This window comes from Hydra viridissima, unplaced genomic scaffold (genome assembly GCF_058129835.1).
Source record: "Hydra viridissima isolate aposymbiotic clone 2 unplaced genomic scaffold, HvirCarnegie_v1 scaffold_12, whole genome shotgun sequence".
NCBI classification, from domain to species: domain Eukaryota; kingdom Metazoa; phylum Cnidaria; class Hydrozoa; order Anthoathecata; family Hydridae; genus Hydra; species Hydra viridissima.
Genome location: NW_028324311.1, coordinates 9583994 through 9606466, shown reverse-complemented (window position 1 = coordinate 9606466; position 22473 = coordinate 9583994). Strand labels below are relative to the sequence as shown.

General features: G+C 29.6%; 1 long non-coding RNA gene and 2 pseudogenes across 1 annotated transcript; all 3 read left to right on the top strand.

Annotated features, from left to right (window-relative positions):
* The first annotated feature begins 5060 nt into the window (after nucleotides 1-5060).
* Nucleotides 5061-7219, top strand: LOC149881147 (uncharacterized; annotated as a pseudogene).
* A 2979-nt stretch (nucleotides 7220-10198) lies between these two features.
* On the top strand, nucleotides 10199-11344 carry LOC149881146 (uncharacterized; annotated as a pseudogene).
* An 8303-nt stretch (nucleotides 11345-19647) lies between these two features.
* On the top strand, nucleotides 19648-22327 carry LOC149881145 (uncharacterized). The gene is made up of 4 exons (XR_016445925.1): nucleotides 19648-20587; nucleotides 21086-21267; nucleotides 21471-21660; nucleotides 22131-22327. It is a non-coding gene; the product is annotated as an uncharacterized LOC149881145 (long non-coding RNA).
* The last annotated feature ends 146 nt before the right edge of the window (nucleotides 22328-22473 follow it).

Sequence of the window (22473 nt, the reverse complement as noted above, 5' to 3'; positions counted from 1 at the left end):
CGGAGGCTAAATGTCAACTGATGTCCAGGCCAGCCTAGAGCAGGTATTTACGTGCCCTGTTCTGAATTTTGTTCTAGGACTATCTGTAAACAAGATCTGAACGTAAAAGGACGAAAATATAAAACTCAAAAATTTGACTTTTGGTCACGAAATCGGGATTTCGTCCCACTGTGCGGCGGCGGGCACTGATCTCAAAATATAGCTGTATAGCGTATGCAGGAAATTTTTTGAAACCAGTTTTGGCCTCCCAAGATGGCGGCGGAATTAAACTAATGGTTATATGAACATTAAGAAATTGATGATAATCAAGTTTTATTTCTTAAGCTCAATTACTAATAATTATGCAAGTTTCTAATAAAAATCAAGTTTTTTTTAACATAATATTTTTCTCATAATAATATAGGGTAAGGTTGCCAATATTGTACCCCCTAAGACAAAACTAAAAAATGTAGTCAATCTACTGAGTGGAAACATGGATTTTCAATTGGATTTCATAATTTAGGGATTGTTTGTTGTAAAGACGTTAAAAAAACTCAAAATTTAAAAAGCGTTAAGTCTCGAAGAATCAAATTAAAAAAATAGCGCTAAGAGTACAATTAAGGAAACTAGATCCTTAATTGTACCGTTGTAATCCGATATTGTACCACTTTCTTGATTTCAATTAGTTTACAGCTTTGCAAATATTTTATGATTTTAGATTTAAGGGATTTAAAGAACTGATTAAAAGGAATGGTTTTTATAAAATCAGCAATTAGAAATATTCTGATATAACATAACATAACACCTAACTGCCCGTAATGTAATGAAATGAAGTTTTTTATTTAATTAACTCTATGCAACTTGAACTTTTTTTTCTTCTGGAAATTGCCAAAAACAGGTATCACCACATATGGCACAATTTTTATTTAAATTGTATGTTTACCAATGGGTTAGCTAAGATTAGAATAGAGGAGGAAGGTAGGTATTAAAGATAATTATACTAAATAATATAAAAAATATATACTATATCTGTTTTAAAAGCAACCACACTAAATATTGTAAAATAAAGTACATAAAAACATTATTTTTGGCAAAAGTTTCAGATATATTGTATCTGTTTTTGATAAACACTTGCACAGCCAACATGACACCAGCCTTGACATATTGGTAAAACTGAACTAGAGAGTGCATCTTTTTAAGGACTGCTTGTCAATACAAGAGTTATACTAATATTTTTATTTTTTGTTTAAGTGGTGAAGTTCGTATTGTAAGTATGGATATTTTTCTAATTGGAATCTCAAAAGGAATTTGTTAAACTTTACAAGCGTTTTTTAGCGGTCAGAATGGTTGCGTCGGTACAATTTAGGACATGCCTTGAGGTACAATTTACGCAACTAATCTGACATACAGTTAATTAAAAAATTTGACAACTAAAAATAAGGTATTTTAAGTTCTAGGTATTTATTTTGAATTTAGATGAATTATGCTTTAACATAAATACACTGAACAAATCATATCTTCTGCTTTTTTTAGTGAAATATGCTTAGCCATAAAAACCTAAAATAAGAAATCTCCAATAACAAACCAACAAGAGCTTACTCTGGCCTTAATGCAGTTGGATGACAAAAAAAAACAGTTGACTACTTAATTTCATATACCCTAATATAAATATAAAATTTGCTGTACAAACTATTTAAGTTTGGTGAGCCAAAACTACGTAGAGTTTTGACTGTAACAGCCGTTAAATGTAAAATTTCGTAATTAAAGTAAAAGTTCGTAAATAGAGTTTGGTATCAAAAGTTCAAAATTTTTTCTATTTTATTTTTTGAACGTGTTTTTGTTTGCAGAATCGATTGCATCCTGTGACAGTAAATTCCAATCGTTGACCACTCTGTTTGTTATATAATACCTGCATAATTTCTTAGTATATTATCGATGAAGTCTTTTATTATGACGATATCTGGACATGCTGTTATAAAAACTCAAAGACTCTTCAAATCTAATATAATCAGCTGAATTTAATATTTTAAAAATCTCTATTAAGTCGCCTCTTCTTCTCCTTTCTTGTAAGGTTGGTAAACCCAATATTTTTCTCCTTTCTTCATGGGCTCCATACAGATGCTGCATATTCAAGCTGCGGCCTAATAGTTGACTTGTATAACAATTTTAATATGGAAACATCAAGTTATTTGAATCCGTGTTTTAAAAAACCCAATGTTCTATTTGCCTTATTTGCTACACTGATAACATGATTTTCCCATTTAAGGTCATTTGATATTGTCACACCTAAATCTCTTTTAACTTCTGTTTTTTGCAAAATGTGATCTCCTAATTTGTAACTAAATCGAGGATTCAAATTGCCAATGTGCATTGTTTTACACTTTTCTCTGTTGAATTTAATAGATCACTTATTCGACCAATCTAATAACTTATTTAAGTCTTCTTGAAGAGCGTTGGCGTTACTATCATTATTAACTACTGACATTATTTTTGTATCATCGGCAAATAATTCTAATTTATTCAGTATGTTTACTTTTAAGTCATTTATGAATATGATAAACAAAAGTGGACCGAGGACAGAACCTTGGGGAACTCCACTTGTGACTTCCTGCCAATTTGAAACAAACTCACCCAGAACTACTCGTTGTTTTCTATTACTAAGAAATGATTTACACTATTGTAGGATATAGGATTGAAAACCATAACCATATAGCTTGCAGCATAATTTCGATAAAGAAACTGAATCAAAGGCTTTTGCAAAGTCCAAAAATATTATATCAATATTGTTACCAGTTTCAATTTTGCTTGTTATAAAATTAAAACTCTCTAATAAATTGGAACAACAATTTTTACCATTAACAAATCCATGCTGTTCACTTGCTATTAACTTATTTAAAGTTAAATGGTTCACCATAGCATTTTCTCCATAACCTTGCATACTATTGATGTTATTGATATTGGTCGATAATTTGAAGGATCTAACTTATCTCCTTTCTTGAATAGTGGAGCTATGTTTGGATTTAACCATTCGTTTGATATAACACCACTATAAAATGACATTTTAAAAATCAGTGATAAAGGATGCGATAGTGATTTTGAACATTCTTTGAGAACACGAGGATGAACTTTGTCTACACCGATTGTTTTATTAACATTAAGGTTCAACATCAGTGTCATTAAAACTTGGATCGCTACAATAAAAATTACATTTTGAAGGAAAAGTTACATGGTCTAACACCTCATCTTTTAAAAATACTGAAACAAAATACTCATTTAAACAATTTGCAATATCTACTTTGTTATAATTGAACCATAAAAAGTTTTGAGTGCTTTAATTGAATCTTTTGTAACTATCTTACTATTTAAATATGCATAAACACTTTTAGGGTTGTTCTTTGAGTTTTTAGCCAGATTTAATTCAAAAGCTCTTATATCTTTATTGACTCTTTTTTTTACATTTTTGTTTAATGTTTTATAGATATTTACCATGTCAGTTTGTTTAAATCTTGAATGCCTGCATTTTTACCATAACCTTTTCTTTAACTTAATCATTTCTCGAAATTCTTTAATCATCCATGGCGCATACTTTTTATTTGTATCATAACTAATCATTGGAATAAATTTACCACATCAAGTATGATATATATTTAGCCATTTTTTATAAGCTTGACGAGCATTTAAATCTTTAAACTCTTTTTTTCAATCAAAACTTGTAAAATATTTTGAAAGTTCTTCGTAATTTCCTTTAATATATAATAATTTTGTTTTAATTTTTGGTTTTTGATCAATATTGTTGTTTTTATAAAAATATTTGAAGTTTAATATATGGTGTCCATGTTCAATTCCACCTAGGGGAGGTAAATGATTCAAAGAAAAAACCCAACTTCTATTTTCTGTGAGGACCAAGTCTAATAAATTTGTGTCAAACCCAAAGTTAATTTGAAATGTTGGCAACGAGACATTTTGATGTATGAAGCAATCACTTAAAAATTCTATAAATTCTAAGGCAATCAAATCTGAATCATTTTCAAGTTTACATGAACCATCATTGAACCATTTATAATTGAAAAATTGAAATCTCCACAGATTAGAATTCCCGTGTATGTACCATTTTTCCAAGCTTTATAAGCATGTCGAATAGATTTAGTTATTTTCTGGCAACTTGATATATCACCAGCACCTGTTCTATATATACATCCACATAAGATATTTTCCAGACCAATCTCAACTAAACACCATACTTGTTCAATGGCATTATTAACTAAACAGTTTTCAGTCACAGGATAAGATTTTATTGTATTTTTTATGTATATACAAACTCCTCCACCTCTGATATGTCCACAATCTTTTCTATACAAGTTAAAACCTTTAATATTTGTTGCTGATTTATCAGCCCACCAGGTTTCACAAAGCATAATAATTTGCATCTGATTACAAGCTATTTCGTAAATTAACTCCTCAAATTTGTTATTCAGTGATGTGGCGTTTGTATAAAAACAGTTTAGAAAATTACTACTCAGATGCTTTTCTTTACTATTAATATTTGAATCAACAAGCATTGTTTTACTGTTCAGTGAATCATATGATTTGTAAACAGAAACATTGTCATTGGAATTCATACATTGATATATGTTTTTCTTATTCTTTTGTTTTATTTTTTGACTAATTTGATCTGATCTTTTTAACTTCATTATTTCTGATTCCAAACCGCAAGGGATTGTTTAACTGACCTTTTGAATTAAGCTCTTCATTTAGTTTATTTCTTTTTAAAATCAAGCTCTTTGTACAGGGTTCATGGCACTCAGGGAAAACCTGGAAAACCAGGGAAAAGTTTTTATATTATGAAAAATCAGGGAATACCTGGAAAATTCAGAGAATTTTTTTTGAAAATCTTTAAAATCAGAGGAAAACTCAGGGAATGTTTTTTAGTTTTGTATATAACTTGAAGTTATTTTGCAATATACAAATTTTGAGTTTTTATTTTTATTGAAAGTTGCTCACTACAGTGGTTTTATAACTTTTATAATATATAGTAACCATATCTTAAGATAACTATTTAATTAAATATAATAATATAAGATATGACTTCAGAAAAGGCCTATTTTCAAGAAGATTGGTTACAACACCATATTTATAAAGATTGGTTAATTCCTGATGATCATGCAAAAACTAAAGCTCATTGCAAAAGATGTAAAAAATTGTTTGAATTGTTTAATATGGGTATTCAGGCTGTTAAAAGTCATGCTGCAGATATTTATATAAACTTTTTTAACCTCAGAGTGAAAATTAAAAAGAAATAATGTTTGATTAGTTCTTGATTTTTTATTATAATCTCAGTTATTAATAGATTGTAATCAACCTTGTGGTTGCTGTTATTGTTTTTACATAACTATTTCAAGTTTTGCAAGTTAAACTGACTGTGAAAAAAAAGATTCTGAGAAGAAGAAATCACAAAATCAGATTGTTACATTGTATCTTTTGATGAGAGTTTGAATGGCATAATCCAAACATGTCAGATGGACCTACTCGTCCGATATTGGGATGTCAATGACAAAGTCAAAATACGATATTGGACATCAGTTTTTCTTGGTCATTCTACAGCTTCTGACCTTCTTACTCATTTCAAAGAAAACTTATCGAAATTTGATTCAAGCAAAATGTTTCAAGTTTCCATGGATGGACCCTCTACAAATTAGAAATTTCTCAATGATCTAAATAAACACAGAAAGAACAATGAGATGCCACAGCTTATAAATATTGGAAGTTGCTCCTTGCATGTGATTCATGGTACCTTTAAAGCAGCTATTGAATCAACCACATGGAGTATTAAAGAAATTCTGAAAGGGTATTGGCAAATTCTTCATGACAGCCCGGCTAGGCGTCAAGATTATGAAACAGTCACAGATGCAAAAAAATACCCTCTTTTCTTTTGTGAAACAAGGTGGGTTGAAAGCAAATATGTTGCAGATTGTGGCATTGATATCTGGCCTAATATATGCAAGTTAATTGAGTTTTGGGAAAAGTTACCATCTTCAAAGCAACCCGAATCAAAAAGCTTTTTAATTGTCAAAAAAGCTGTTAAAGACAAATTTATTCTTTTAAAATTTGAAGTTTTCAGGTTTGTTGCCAGCATATTAGAGCCATATTTATTGGCATACCAAACTGACAAGCCAATGATTCCATTCATGTATAGTGACTTAGAAAAGCTGTTGCTATCCATACTGAGCTTGTTTGTGAAATGCGAAGTTATTAAAAATTGGTCTATACCAGAGTTGACTTTCATAAAAAAGATAATCTACTTAAGGGAAATCAAATCAAACTAGGATTTGCAGCTTAACAAGATTAGCTTTTTAACAAAAGAAAGATATGATAACAATTACTGATATTCAAAGTTTCCAAAAAGATTGCACTAACATGTATGTACGATTATTTGAAAAGTTCATGGAGCGAACTCCATTAGGGTCTATCATTGTACGCAATTCTCAGGTTTTTAACCCTAATGCATTGATAACAATGACTCCAGAAAATGCTGAAAAGAAGTACAAATCTTTATTGAAACACTTGATTAGCTTAAAGTATCCTTCACCAGTCTTTTCTGATAAAGTTATAAATCAATTTACAAATTTCTTTAGAGAATCAAGGGTTTATCAAAACAATTTTCATGAATTTAATAGAGATAGAGATAGTTTAGATGACTTCTATTTTAAAAAGTGCAATCTAAGTAAATTTAACGAGTTGGCATCAACTGTCAAAATACTTTTGACAATAAGTCATGGACAAGCTTCAGTTGAGAGAGGTTTTAGTATAAATGCCGCAACACTCGAACAAAATTTGAATGCAAAATCAATAACTGCAAGGCGTTTAGTTAAAGATCATATTCTATCAAATAATTTTCAGCCACATGATATTGAAATTATAAACAAAATGATAATCAATGTAAGATCATCCCATGAAAGATATAGAAGCTACCTAAGTTCAATAACAGACACTAATAAAAAAAAAGCAAGTCAATTGGCAAAGAAAGTTGTTAGTGATGAAATAAAAGATGTTGAAACAAGACGAGATTAACTGAAGAAGACCAGTGAAATGTTGCAGTTTGATTTTGTAAAATTTGTTGAGGAAGCTGAAGAGAAGCAAGATCTAGGGTTAATTTCTAAAGATAATGCTAAGAAACGAAGAAATTAAGAAATTAGAGCTAGCACTTGATATCTTAGAGCAAAAGAGAAAGTTGCTAAAATAACTTTATATAGAATGGTTCTCATATAAAGTTCATATTTTGTTAAAACACATTACTTTGTTCGAAATATCTTTTAAAAAAACTTCTTCATTTTATTTTTTAAATAAAAGAATAATAAAAGGAATAAGGTTTAATTATCAATAAATTTTATGGAAAGATAATATGATAAATATTTATTGAACTTTTATGGTTTTGTTTCCTTATTAAACCACTTTTTATTACTTAAAAACCTTCCTTTAACAGATTGCTATCAATTAATTAAGAAGTATTTATATCCTTAAAAAATTTTGATAAAAATATTAGGGGAACATGGATTCAGTTGCGAAAGTATTATATCCTTCAACATTAGCAAGGAAAATTATATACTTTTCGCCACCTGAACTCAGGGAAAAAGTACTTGAAATCGGGTAAAAATCAGGGAATACTCAGGGAAAACTCAGGGAAAATGGATTTCTAAAACTGCCATGAACCCTGTTGTAAATTTTCTTTCTAATTCATTTTGATCTGGATGAATAGATACTTTTTTGAAACTTTCAGAATCTTTTAGTTGCTTGGCAGCTTTTAATATTACGAATTTATCTGAACTATCAGGTAATTCGACCAGCAAAGGTGTGCTTGTTTCCATTTTTGTGTTACTTTCATTTTTACTTTTGAAGCGATGGATTCTTTTTATTTTGTCAGGATTAACTTTTATTTCAGAAAAAAGATTAAGAGTATTTTTATCAAATCTTTTTCTATATCCAGCATCCGAATCAGTTGAATTTTTTATACCAAAAACAATAATATTTTTATCTCTTTTACTTACATCTTTACTTAAATCAATAATACCCTGAGTCACCTTTATTTCTTCTGAAGAATTATCGTACTTCTTCGTATTAAATAATTTACTCCAATCTAAAATGCTGTCTGTTTTTTTTCCTTCTAATGATTTAACTCGTTCTGTTAATAAAACATTTTCACTCACTAGTTTATCAATTTTCGACAAGTTTTTAATTTTTTTACGTTCCAATTCTGACACTCTTGTAATTAACTCATCAAGCTGTTTTTTAAAAACATAATCAACTTTTAGTGCCATATCAATATATTAAGTTTATAAAGTTATAAGTATTAAACTTTTTAAATTTTTAAAATAAAAATTTTTGAAATAAAAATACGACCGCCATCTTTAACAACACGCGTTCTTTAACTTTAATAAAAATAACTGAATATTACAATTTACATAAATTTCAAGTATAAATAGATAAAATACTTTTTAGGCATTAGTTTGTCAGATAGGCAGTACAAAATTAAAAATGCTACATGAACTATTAGCTGAGCGCTGTGATTACACACAACTCAGAGGTTCCTTCTAGAGTTATTACATATATATATATATATATATATATATATATATATATATATATATATATATATATATATATATGTATATATATATATTACATCATATCATATCGTATCATAAAGATATTTTTGATTGGTTTTTTAATATGATAAGTTTTGTTAATTGCTTCCTAAGCTTTTTTCCAGTTATTTTGGCAGTTTGATCTTTGCCCAGGTGATAAAAACGCTTTTTTGCATATTTTTCTGAAATAAGTTTAATCAGTGCAAATAAATGGTTATCAGTTATAGCTGAGTCAAACATATGAGAAGTTTGTTCATTAAACATTTTCGAGAAATCAACTGATCTTAAAACAGCACTAGAAATGACATTTGAGTTCCTATTTCATTTGGAAGGTGGCCATTTATTGAGGCAAGCAACCTTTAGAAACATCTTTCAGTTTCTTCGGATATGATAGCAACACTTTTGATTGGTTTAATTAAACCTCCTGTCTTTGAGTTTTAAAAAACTGTTTTGTTCGAAATGATAAGAAAGTACTAATGCATTCCAACATTTAATAGAGATGGTTTATTGTAAATTTACGTATCATACATTTTTTGATAAGATACATAATGTTGATATTGTTTGATAACATACAAAACATATGTTATCAAAAAATTTCCTTTTGAATAACAAGTCATGTAGCTGCGTCATTGTGTAATTCATTGTGCACAAGGAATTTAGAAACGATATATAAATTGTAAAAGCGGAATACGACAGTATGAAATGTAACGGGTACAGAATTTAGTCGTCTTGATATTGACACAAGTCAAAAACAATTGACTTCATCACTGAGAGCTGGAATATTACAAAGAATAATATATAAGTAAAAGAAACTACATTAAAAAATAATATTTTGTATTTAATATTTTTATTAAATACTATATCCATTAATTACATATGTATTAAATAATCCTAGAAGGAACCCCTGAGTTGTGTGTACTCACAGCACTCAGCTAATAGTTCATGCAGCATGTACATATCTGGTACCTTGCTGCAAAAATTGAAAATATAAAATTTGTCAAAACTGTAAGTAGACACCACTGCCGCTTACTATACAGTTATCAACCTTCTAGCACACTCCATTGGGTAACTAAGAACTAAAAGGTATATCGATTATGCATAAATATTATTTAATCGTAAATTGTACTTAAAAAGGATATCGAATATTTTGTACCTTAATATCTAAATAATTACTTTAATTGTCTGTTTTTTTAGGAATCATTTCATTTCTTTAAAATTTTTAAAACTTTATTTCATAGTCTAGTCTTTCTTTCAAAACTCTATTTTCTTTCATATTTCTGAAAAAAGCCTTATAAAATGTACATCGATCACCGCTAAAGGCGGATTTCCACGGAGTGAATTCCGACGCAATTTTTTTCGCCGCGAATGTTTGAGCATGCGCACAAAAAATATTTTTTATCGCCTGGCGATTTTTTTCGTTTCGCAAAAACGTTGGATATATTTCAACTTTATAAGTGACGAATTTATTCGTGTAAATAAAGAACCAATCAGATCCTTTAAAACATGCAAACTCAGCAATCGTGTTGAAAAACAAACACATCGAAATTGTTGAAAATAAAATAAATTTAAAAATGCCGGCAACAACCCGTCAATGGAATGGTGGAGAGACATCTCTGTTTCTCAACCACTAAATCATGTAGATTTAATGGTTTTATTAAATACTTCGCACTATACTCAGAATCATGTTGCAATCACGGATGAAATTATTAACGAAGTAGTCGAAAATGAAGAGACTTTCGATAACGATAATTCGCTGGTTGACAAGTATGTCAACCAGCTGAAATTGGTAAAGATACTTTTCTTGAAGCTGCTCGTAAGTTACCAAGCTTGTGGGATGTGAATCATGTTACATACAAAGACAGGACGGTGAAAACAAATGCTTGGAAAAAACTTGCATTGTTATTTAATAAAGAAGAGGACTTTCTTAAAAAACAATTAAATTTGAAAGATACATTAAAGAAATGTTTAGACAAACGTAATCGTATGACAAGATCAGGAGCAGCAGCCTCGAATTTACCAAAATGTAAGTTTTTTGATCGGATGACATTTTTGCATGAAAAAAGTGCAAACAAACCAACTGAATCTAATGTAGATATTGTTCCAGATTATACTTCTCCATTATCATTTCACTCACAGTGTAGTTTTTTACCATTAATTACAAGTACAAGTTGTTGAAGCAGTGACTTAAATCTAACTGAAACTCATAAAAGATTAAACCATTCCAAACAAACCATAAAAAAGAAAGCACGGGTCACAAATCAGAACGAGGAGTCATTCTCACAATTGTCTCAATCATTAGTAGAGTGTGACCATAGTCATAAAATACATAGTCTGGCCAGTTGAAGAGCGCTTTTGTTTATCTTATTGTTAGAGTTTTTTTAAAACCCAGTTTACTAACTGGTGCACACTGTTTATAAACAAAGACGCGATATATGTGGAATACTGATTATCACATTTTGTGGAATCACATATCTGAACTATTTTATGAAGATCTAAACTATGGCCATCACACTTGCCGAAATCTCTCCTTAGAAAACATTAAGTTACCAATTATAGGAACTAATAGTCTTAATAATAATCCAGAACCAAAGACCTTTACCAAAGCCAAATTGCCACGTCGAAATTGTAACAAAAAATGAACTCATCAAAAGAAGGAAATCAAAAACGGCCATATTCATAGCCGCAAACCTTATAAAGGCATTGTTTGAATAAAATAATTGTGTGTGTGTGGGTGTGTGTGTGTGTCTCTCAAACATATGTTTTATATATATATATATATATATATATATATATATATATATATATATATATATATATATATATATATATATATATATAGAGAGAGAGAGAGAGAGAGAGAGAGAGAGAGAGAGAGGACAAATGTGTATATATAATATATATATGTATGTGTGTGTGTATATATATATGTGTGTATATATATATATATATACATATATATATATATATATATATATATATATATATATATATATATATATATATATATATATATATATATATATATATATATATATATGTATATACATATATATACACACACATTTGTCCTTAGTATTTGCAAAAAGGGTTCCCAAGTCTTGAATACTATTTTTTCTTAAGAAATATAATAGTGAGATGAAATGATTTTTTGACTTAATTTTTTATTGCCACCATGTCTTACACTGTGCATAATGTGGCGATTAGAGTAATTTGCTTGTGGAAACTAAAGGTAAGTGGTAATAGGGGCACCAAAAGGTACATTGTTAACCTTTAAAATTCTCTAGGAGACTGAAAAGTGATCTCTTAAGTTGAAGTTGTGTTACAAAGAAAGGAGAGGCTAAAATAAAATTCTTAAAATTATTTATTTCAAAGTTATTTTAATAAATTTATTTTAATAAAATAATAAAAATAAATAACTATTAAACTACTTTTAATTATATAGCATTTGATACTTAAAATAAGGACTTACTTAACTTCATTTGGTTTTAACTTTATTAATCATTGCATCTCTCCATCATGCTGCAATATAGTTCCTATGCAAGAATATGTTTTTAATGACATTTGTGGCTATGAAAATAACCTTTTCTAATGTCTATTTTTTATTTAAATTATTCAGTGGAGTTCAGTGGAGTTCAAAGTTCCTTTCTTGATTTCTTTTCTTAACGAATTTGTTCCTTTGTTCTTAGATTTGGTTTTATGCAAATTTACAAGGTCCTTTGAATAGGAAAATGAGTAAACACAAATATAAAGAGTTAAAAGATGGTCTAGAAGATTGAGAGACAATTCTTCAGATACTTTGGTAGAACAAACATTGCAAATTTTTGTGAGTGAGATAAAACTCCAACATCTTGAGGCAACTCTGCAGTCAACATTTTTACTTAAAATTTTTGTTGATTTGCTATTCCTGCTATTTTAAATAGTGACAAAGCATCAGATGATATAAACCAAAGACCACCTCAATTTTTTAAAATAGTAAATTTTTTATTAGTATCATGAATATACTTGTCAAAATAATTTGAATCATTTTCTACATTTTTTCCAGCCAACAAAATTGAGAGTGTTTCCTGTCAAATCTGGTTTGTCAACTTTTTGAATAACAAATCCTTCAATAAAAAGTACTAAATACATACCCACCCAAATATTCAATGAAATTTTTTTCTTTATATGTAAACTTAATTTCATCATCAATAACTAAAACTGAGGTGGTATTTTTAGACTTAGTCAAGTGAGCCAAAATGTGATTTGCAAGGTCATATCCTATAAGAGTTGAGGTTTTATCTGTGAGATTTTTCATAAAACCTTTCTGACCAGCAACTTTGTAAAATTTTGGATAAAAAACTTCTGCATCACCATTAAAATTTTCAATAAATTCCTTTATCAGATCGAATGAATGATTTGCATCATCTTCTGAGAAACTGTACCTTGAAAGCTCATCTCTGATATAGAGGGTAGCAAAGATCGTTTTCCACAAATTTAATGCTTTTTTTAATGAAAGTTGTGAACTCTTTTGCAGTACACGCACGCTTAGTATCAGTTGCTGCTTTTCTTTGCAGTGTTAAAGAGTCAATCTTAAAGTGATGTGTTGGTATGTGGTGTTTGAGTCCTTTCTCTGATTTGCATTTTTTCACAGACTGCTGGCAGTCTGTGAAAGTTGTTTGAAACGCTTCCATTCTCAATTTCTGTAAGAAAAGCATCGACATCATTAAGGAACTTACTTTTTTCAAAAAAAACGTCTGATTCTAGATCTAATATAAGAGAATCAATCGACTGTTCCTCTCCAGAGTTTGCCATTTTTTAGATTTTTGTGCACTAGTTAGTAGAATGGGCACGATAAATGAACTATTTTCAACATAAATTCAAAATTTTAACTTCTATTGTTTGAAAACAATAGAATCTTGCGAAAACGGCTTAACTGGCCAGACTATCTGTTATTGTGACTGTGGTGTGACAAGATGTTAAAAAAGACGATGGAAGATGGTGAAGAATGAAACTACTCTATTTTGTCGAAACCTTATTCCGATTATAAAATAACTCCCATTGAAAAAAAACAGACGGGCTATGATAAAGATAAAAACACTTCTTTTCAATATGAAATACGGTGAACAAGAAGAAATTTAGGTTAACATATTCAAATATACATTAGCGACAACATAAATAGCACACTTTCGGGACCAGTTGGTTTTACTTTTTGATGCCAACTTTTTTGTATTTATAGCAATTGCTGTTATTTTTTATAGCATCAGCAATATTTATCTTTTTGAACGGAAATACTTATTTGACATTTATAGCTGTCAAAGTTGCTTGTTTTGAGCATTTAAGCGGTCGTGTTTACCTTTTGACGGTCATTTCAAATAGCACACGTTTACTTTTTATTTAAAAAAAGATAAATTCTTTTATTATATCAGAAGATAATCATTCTATTCAGCATTTAAAGGATATTCTTGTGATTCATTTAGGAAAAAAAATTAAAAGTTCATTATCTATCAACTATGGGACGAGGTAAACATGGAACAGATGTCTTTCGAGGACAAGTACTGGCATTTCGAGATCTAGGATTGAACAATTCTGAAATAGCTCAAAGGCTAGGTTGTTCTCGTAAGAAGGTTATCAATGCTATTAAGTTACTTAACAATACTGGTTCATTAAGCAACAAAAAACGCAAGTCTCGCGAATAAAAGACAACCCCCAGAGAAGACGCAGCCATTGCCCGTGTCGCTAAGCTGAATCCTTTTGTTGGCGCACCAAAAATTAAAGAACATATTGCTCAAAATTTAAAACTTGATGTGTCTGTCAGTACTGTTAAAAGTCGCTTACGTGAAAACAAGCTATTCGGAAGGATTGCCCGAAAAAAACCATTGGTCTCAAAACGTAATCTCGTCAGCCGTTTGAAGTTTGAAAAACAGCACGTACACAAGGATTTAAGTTTTTGTCAAAATGTGCCTTGGACTGACGAGTCTAAGTTTAATCGCTTTGGATCCGACGGAAAACAATATGTTCGTCGTCCCCAAAACCAAGAACCCAGTATACTCTTAAGACCGTAAAGCATGGTGGTGGCAATGTGATAGTTTGGGGCAGTTTTTCATGGTGTGGTGTGGGCCTGTTGCACAGAATTCAAGGGATAGTTGATCAACACATGTACAAAGAAACATTAAAAAACGTCATGTTACCATATGCCGAGGAGAATCTCCTTTTGGTTTGGAAATTCCAACAAGACAACGACCCTAAGCACACCGCCAAAAGTGTTAAAATGTGGTATAATGCTAAGAAGATTTGAGTGGCCCGCACAGTCACCAGAGTATTGGAGTGGCCCGCACAGTCACCAGACCTAAATCCGATAGAAAATTTGTGGGAGGAACTTGACAGAAACATAAACCGGTTAACTGCAACAAATTTAGACCGACTTTGGATCGAAATAAAGGCTTTTTGGGACGCCATTACGCCTGAACGATGCCAAAAATTGATCTCGTTAATGGGCTGTCGTTGTCAAGCAGTTATTGACAGAAAAGGATACCTACTAAATATTAACTTACCTTTAATAACGTTTTCTCAACTATTTCTACAAAGAACCTCCATGATTTTGGTAGCAAAAGGACGAAATGATAATTTTGTACAGGGTGTGCTATTTAAATTGCCCCCTAATTCTGTACTTCTAAATCATTTATGTGATTGTACTTTTTTTTTAACTAAGTTACTTTCTTTTCTTACTCCGTAATATTATCTTCTAAAATTAATATTTAATTAGACTGAAAAAGTTTAGATCTCAAAAACTGAGATCTCTGGAAAATATGTCATAACATATTGAACATCAACCTGTGCTATTTAGTTTCTCGCCAATGTATATATGAATATATATTAAAACTATTATGTTTATATGCTCCATGAAATACTTCTTTATATGAACTGATCTTTTTAGATTGACATGAAAATTATTATTTTTAAATTCAAAATTTAAAGCTATTGTTGAAGTGTGATACAGTAGTTAATAAATGATTAAAAGTACATGTGCCAACTGTTAAAAGTTAATCTTGCAAATAAATTCCACCATTTCAATTGTTACTTATTAATCAACTGTATAAAATTTATCTTTAAATAATATTAGCTTTAAAGTGTCATAATATTTTGCTTTAAAGTTGTTAGACATTTTTTTAAACCAAAAGCATCATCAGCAGCTAAAACACATGGAAATATTTTTTCAGAATTACCAATATTTTTGGGATCAGGAAAATTTGATTTATCATTTTCAATTGCATAACCAAGACTGCAGTTATTAAAAACACCACCATCACTCTGTCTTCCCGAGTCACCAATGTCTACCATATTTAGCATTACAAACTGCTAGAAGGACAACGCTATGTGTTTTTTTATAGTTAGAATATTCTGACCCTCCATTATGGGGAGCTTGCATAATAATGTGCTTGCTATCTATTGCACCTACAGCATGAGGAAAATTCCAAATATTTTCAATTTCTTTTGCAATTGACTTCCATTCATGTTTTTCTGATGAAACGTGTAGAAAATTTCTCTCTTTCAATGAATTCCAAATGGCTGCACCCATTTCACTAATAATTCTACTGATAGTGGAAGCACTGATTCTTTAACTTGCAGCAAAAGTACACTGAGCATCTCCTGTTACAAGGAATCTATGTGTTACGGCCAACCTCTCACTTGGACTGACAGGATCTCTCATTATAGTTCTTTGTTTCACAATGATAGGCGCTACAAACGCAAGCAACTCTTCGTAAGTTGTTGGAGACATACGAAATTACTTAAAAAAATTACTAATAAATGAAACTCATAAATTTTCCTTACCCAAAATCGTTTCTTTAACTTTTCTTTAAAATAATTATTTTTCTACTAATCGATAACAACCTTTTTCTTATTAATGACATGTTTTTTAGCAAAAAAAAAAAGCGTGCCAACTTGATGGTGAAAATTAAAATTCTGATTCAGCGAAAAAAATCGCGTCGCACGAAATAATTCGCTCCGTGGAAATCCGCCTTAAGAGCTCTGATCGCCGCCATCTTGGGAGGCCAATTTTGGCTTCAAATTTTTTTGAAAAAGACAATTGAATACGCTATCCAGTTATATTTTGAGATCAGTGGGCGGCGGGTTCGGTATTTCCTTAGACAGGGGCCGCCCGGATAGAAACGATTTAGTATATTAGTATAAATGTAATTAATTACATTTATTCTCTGCCATATCGTGAGGTTAGAATTATTTTGTTCTATCTCCAAGTTTAAACGTTGGGAGAAAGTTTTTGATTTTTTCTAAAAGTAAAAATTGTTTAGAGCTTTAGCTTTTATTTTTAAAGAAATAATAACTTATTATTTAAATAAATTTATATTTAAAGAAACTATTTAGAAAAAAATTTATAAAATAATGCGTATTTCAAAAGTTATTATTACTAACTAAAATTAATAACTCATTTTCTCCCAACTTTCAAAATTGGAGATAGAACAAAATAATTCTAATCTCGCGATATAGCCTAATCACCGAATTCGCTTACTTCCCCTAAACTTCGCTTCAGTTTAGACGCTTCCATCCGGGCTCCCGAACCCAAAGTTAATATTCACGCTCTTTTGAATCTCGGCAGTACTTTTGTGTTAGATCTTGTGAAGAACCTTTTACTTTTTCTGTAGAAAATTTTTTCTATAGAAAATGTCTGAACGAGAAATTAAAATACCTGATCAGAATGGATTAGAACGAGCTTGCATCAAAATAATTTGCGCTTTAGTTTTATATCACACATCACAATCGTTTTTTTACATGTATTTAAGCTTAAATATTGTTATATGACATTATTCAAATATGCACTCCTCATTAGGCAGTTAGGGAGCCAGGTAATTATCTAGAATGATGGTTGTAGTCGAGCCAAAAATATTGTACTGCAATAACGTGCGTATGTTTTTGCTATCTATTTACTTATCTTTGCCCCATCTGACTCACCTTCCTCAGTCTATCGCTTTTATACGAGGTTCATCTTCAGCTTCATCTTCATCTTCAGCTTTATCTTCAGCTTCATTTTGAAGACAGTAATTATTCTTAATATTCCACACTGTTGTGCTTTTTTTAATCAACCAATCAAATTGTTAATTTGCGGTATAATAAAGATGTATGCTGAGTAATTGTAATAAGATAAGAAGAAACATTGTCATTATAAAAAATAAATTCAGAACAACTTTATTTAGGATTAGGTTCCCCATCCTCGTCACCTTTAGCTGTTGTAAGTTTCGTAAATCTGCGTAGCTTGCGTCTGCTCACGGTGTATAGGAACATGCTCTAAGACCTTGCAACATATCCCCAGAAATCTTTTTTTTTTATTAACTTTTTTTTTTGATAATTAATTAAAAAAAACGTAAAAGACAAATTTTTTTAGTAGGGGCCTGGGGAGAAATCACATTTTTTAAGGGAGTGACCAGGAATTTTATTGTTCAAGATAGGTAACTAAGAGGCATGGGGCCAACTCAAAATTCTAGTATGTTAATACTGGTGTCAAATGAGGATGACTAGGAAAAAAATAGGGTAGTTGGAGCTCAACCCCGCCACGACATCTTACTGCTCCCTTCCTAGAACTACGTCTACTTTAATCATTAAATTTTTTTTTTGGCTCTATTACAAACTGGATCAAAATTCATCAACAGATTTCAAGTTTCATCAAAAAATCTTTTTTCGTTTAAGATTTATAACCATGCAAAGCTTAAGGTTACCTCCAATTACCCCCTGAAATAACTTTAAATGATCTTAATTTTTAAACGAAAAATTTTTTTTTGATGTAATTTGAAATCTGTCAATGAATTTTGATCTAGTTTAATATGCAATAATAAAAAAAATTGAAAAGGGCTTTTAGGAACCATACCCTAGGGGGGATTAGGGGATCATTTCGAACCCCACAAAATCATCCCCATGCCCCTGTATTTAGATTTTCAGAAATGTTTGTGATAGGTTTATCAATTTTTTTTTTAAAGTATTTAAAAAAGTTTGTTTAACACTGAACTGTTGCTAATTGTTAATAGTTTTAATTCCTCACACGCGTTGGTATACGAACTGAAAGCATGTTTACAGCCATTATATTAACATTTGATTGATATGTCCAATATATCATGCCAATATTATCAACCCATATCAGAAGTTTTTATTTGAAGAATTCATTTAAAAAGCCTAAACATGCAAAAAGAACATGGTAATTTTGTTAAAAAGTTTAGCATTTGCTGCTTCAGGGGAAAGTCAAGGATTTAAGACCAATAAATAATGCTAAAACAAATTACTTAAATCTAAATAAAAAGAAAAATGACTACTCAAGTCTTATAAAAACTGTAATCTGGAAAGATTATTCAGCGCATAACCCTGACCTTCCTACCATGCTTTGCTCGAAATATAGAAAAAAAAAAAACAAAAACAGAAGCACACTTTGCATCTAAGAAGCCTCAAATCATGCTTAAATGTTTAGGCTTTTTGTTAGTATAATTTGTTATTACTAACCAACATCAATTAGATTTGATTTGTGCTTTTCTATGAAAATAAAGAAATAAGATCCCAGTAAACATGCTTTAGTTGGTCCAACTGACGGGCCAGTATTGGCTATAGTTGGCTGACTGTTGGCATTTCTTGCCAACCATTTACCGACTGTGTACCGCGGGTTTTTGAATCGTAAAAGTTTCCCGTAAGTTTTATAAACGTATTTTAAAAATTAGTCGCATGGTCTAAGTGAATTTATTTTTATGATGACACCATTGTTGTACTTGTACTAGACATTTTAGCTCTATTTTAACTACTATTAAAAGTTAAAATACAGCTAAAATGTATATGTGCGTGTATATAGTAGTGTTTATGTGTGTATTTCTGTATGTATGTATTTCTGTATGTATTTCTGTATGTATGTATTTCTGTATGTATGTATGTATGTATGTATGTATGTATGTATGTATGTATGTATGTATGTATGTATGTATGTATGTATGTATGTATGTATGTATGTATGTATGTATGTATGTATGTATGTATATATATATATATATATGTATATATATATATATATATATATATATATATATATATATATATATATATATATATATATATATACAGGGTGTCTGCCAGATCAGGGGAAATCAGGGAAAAATCAGGGAAATCAGATATCTGCAAAAAATCTAGGAAATTAGGTTGAACTTTAGAAAAATCAGGGAGAAATCAGGGAAAATGGCTCTTCATCAAACTTACATAACTTAAATAAGTTGTATATAGTACATGTAATATAAAAGTTTATTTGGCAAATAGTTTTATGAACTTTTTTTGCATCAAGGGAATCTTGAATCTTCACATGCAAAAATGTAAACAATAATACAACCCATTTTGAATGTATCAATACTTGATACATTTAATATCGGTTGTATTATTGTTTACATTAAATGTATCAATACTTGATACATTTATTGTGGGTTGTATTATTGTTTACATTTTTGCAGTTGAAGAGCATTTTTCTAAACGACTCTGATCAATCTTTGTGAAGTTGAATTTGGGTAACTTTAAATTAAATCAAGGAAAACAGGTAGAAGATCAGGAAAATATGAGGAAAAAGTCAGGGAAATCCACCCTAAAATATTGGCAGACATCCTGTATATAACATGCATGCTTAAAAATTGTTATATTCTAATATATATGTTATAGTAAAATAATTTATATGTATGTATTTTGTATATATTGCATAAATATATGCCATATATACAATATTGACATAATATATGCAGTATATGAATAAATGGTATATGCAATTGCATACACAATATGGCATATACATTTCATGTTAAGCATATATGACATTTATATTATATGTGTGTGTGTGTGTGTATATGTGTGTGTATATATATACATATTCATATAATTCATATAATTATAGCATTTTATTAAAAGGGACATCAACTTCTAAAAACTATGAGAAAACTGTTCAAAATTTTGGGGATCAGGAAAGAAAGGTTTTGGATAAACTGTTTGTTTTTTTTTTGTTTTTTTGTTTTACTACTTGTTATACATTGTATATGTGTTAAGCATCATACATTGATTATGATGCTGACATGTATTGACAAAAGAAAACTATATTTTTTGTAAAAAAAAAATTGTGTTTTAATTAATGTCATAAATGGATGAAGGCTTTAAAAAAATACATATTTCATGTTACAAAAATACACATTTCTACTTTTTTATGCAGATAAAGGTTTTAAATAAAGCTCTTTCCCGTGACCTTAATAACACAACACAAAAATGTGCTAGAATACCATTTTTACAGCAATCAATTTACCTAAAGGGATAAATAACATGAATATTTAAAACTTTAACTCCAAATATTTGAGTTCCATAACACCTTCATCCATGTATGTCTTTAATTAAATAACTAGATTGTGTTTTTGAAACCAGTTTTCCAATAAGATTCAAATGCAATTAAATATTATTTAATAATTTAAGTATGTTTATAGAGAAGTAAGCAGCTTTGGAGTTAAGATTAACAGAACTGGAGCAAAAAAATAAGTTTTTAGAAGTTGAAAGTTTTTTGGATAATGAAGACATTGTTGTTCCCCCTGGCCTTCCAATTGAAAGTAAGGAAGATTTGGAGAGGATTAACCTTATGCTACAGATGAAATCTGAGCTGGCTCTCTATGTAATTTGAAATTATTTTCTATATTATAATGTTTGTAGCAGTCTACAGGTTGAGTTTAAACTAGTAATTATTATTTTATAAGACCAAAGATAAGATAATTTAATAATACCTTAGTTATATTATACCGCATTACATTTTCATTTACCTTTGAAAAAATAATTTAAATAAAAAAAGTTGTAATATGTAGCATTATTTGCTTTTAGGTCGAATATCTGCGTTCTATTGGCGGTAAAGTTGAACGTCCAGAATACATATGACGTGTGTTGGGTGCCATGTTTTCTAAAAATTTTAGCATTTTATGTAATCTAAACGGATCTTCAAGTAAGATGATAGCTACTGGAATGGGCAAGGTTAAGTTGCGATGTTATCATTTTGTGTTAAAGTGCTTACTATGTAAGTATTACTAGTTATGTAAATTTTTAGTCTATTAAAGTCAACTGTATTATTATATTTAAAAAATATGTTTACAACACTAAGAAAGAATATAATATGTTAGTACTTATGACAATTACCAGTGTTGTCATTAGTTGTGAATTTGTAAGATATTATATTCTCCCTTGGTGACTTGAACTTATCAATGTCGTATTTTATTGTTAACTAGAGATGTTAATTGCCAATGTAAACTATGATTTATTAGTATTCAACTATATGATTCTTAAAGAGCATATAGAAGTTTTTCTTGAACCTATAAGCTAATTGCTCTCGGTTATCATATGCACATATTTTTAAAACTGCCAACCAGTTAATGTTATTCTCGATTTGCAAAGTATATGTATAAGAACTTAAAAATAACTTAAAAATAATTTGTATTTAAACAAAAAGGAAATTGAGTTTTTAAATTTATTTTCATTTTATTCTTTTAGCAGCAGTAAGAATTCAGTATCTTAATTCCAAGGATAAAGATATTTACCCAATTGTTTCAAGATTGTTTCAGGGCGCAATTGATCAAGGAGATGGGCCAATAAATAGATAGACGAAAACCAAGGTTATAAAAAATCAGTTGCAGTTAATCAATGAAAAGAATATTTAGTTATTATTTTCTTTTGCAAATTTATAAAAGTTTATTTATCTTAATTTTATTTATAATTCTAATTTTTCTTAATTATTATTGATAATTATCTAATAAATCGCCACGTTTTTAAATACTAGCGTTTTAAAATATTGTTTTTAATTAAAGCTGCCAATATTAATTTCAAACCTTTAATA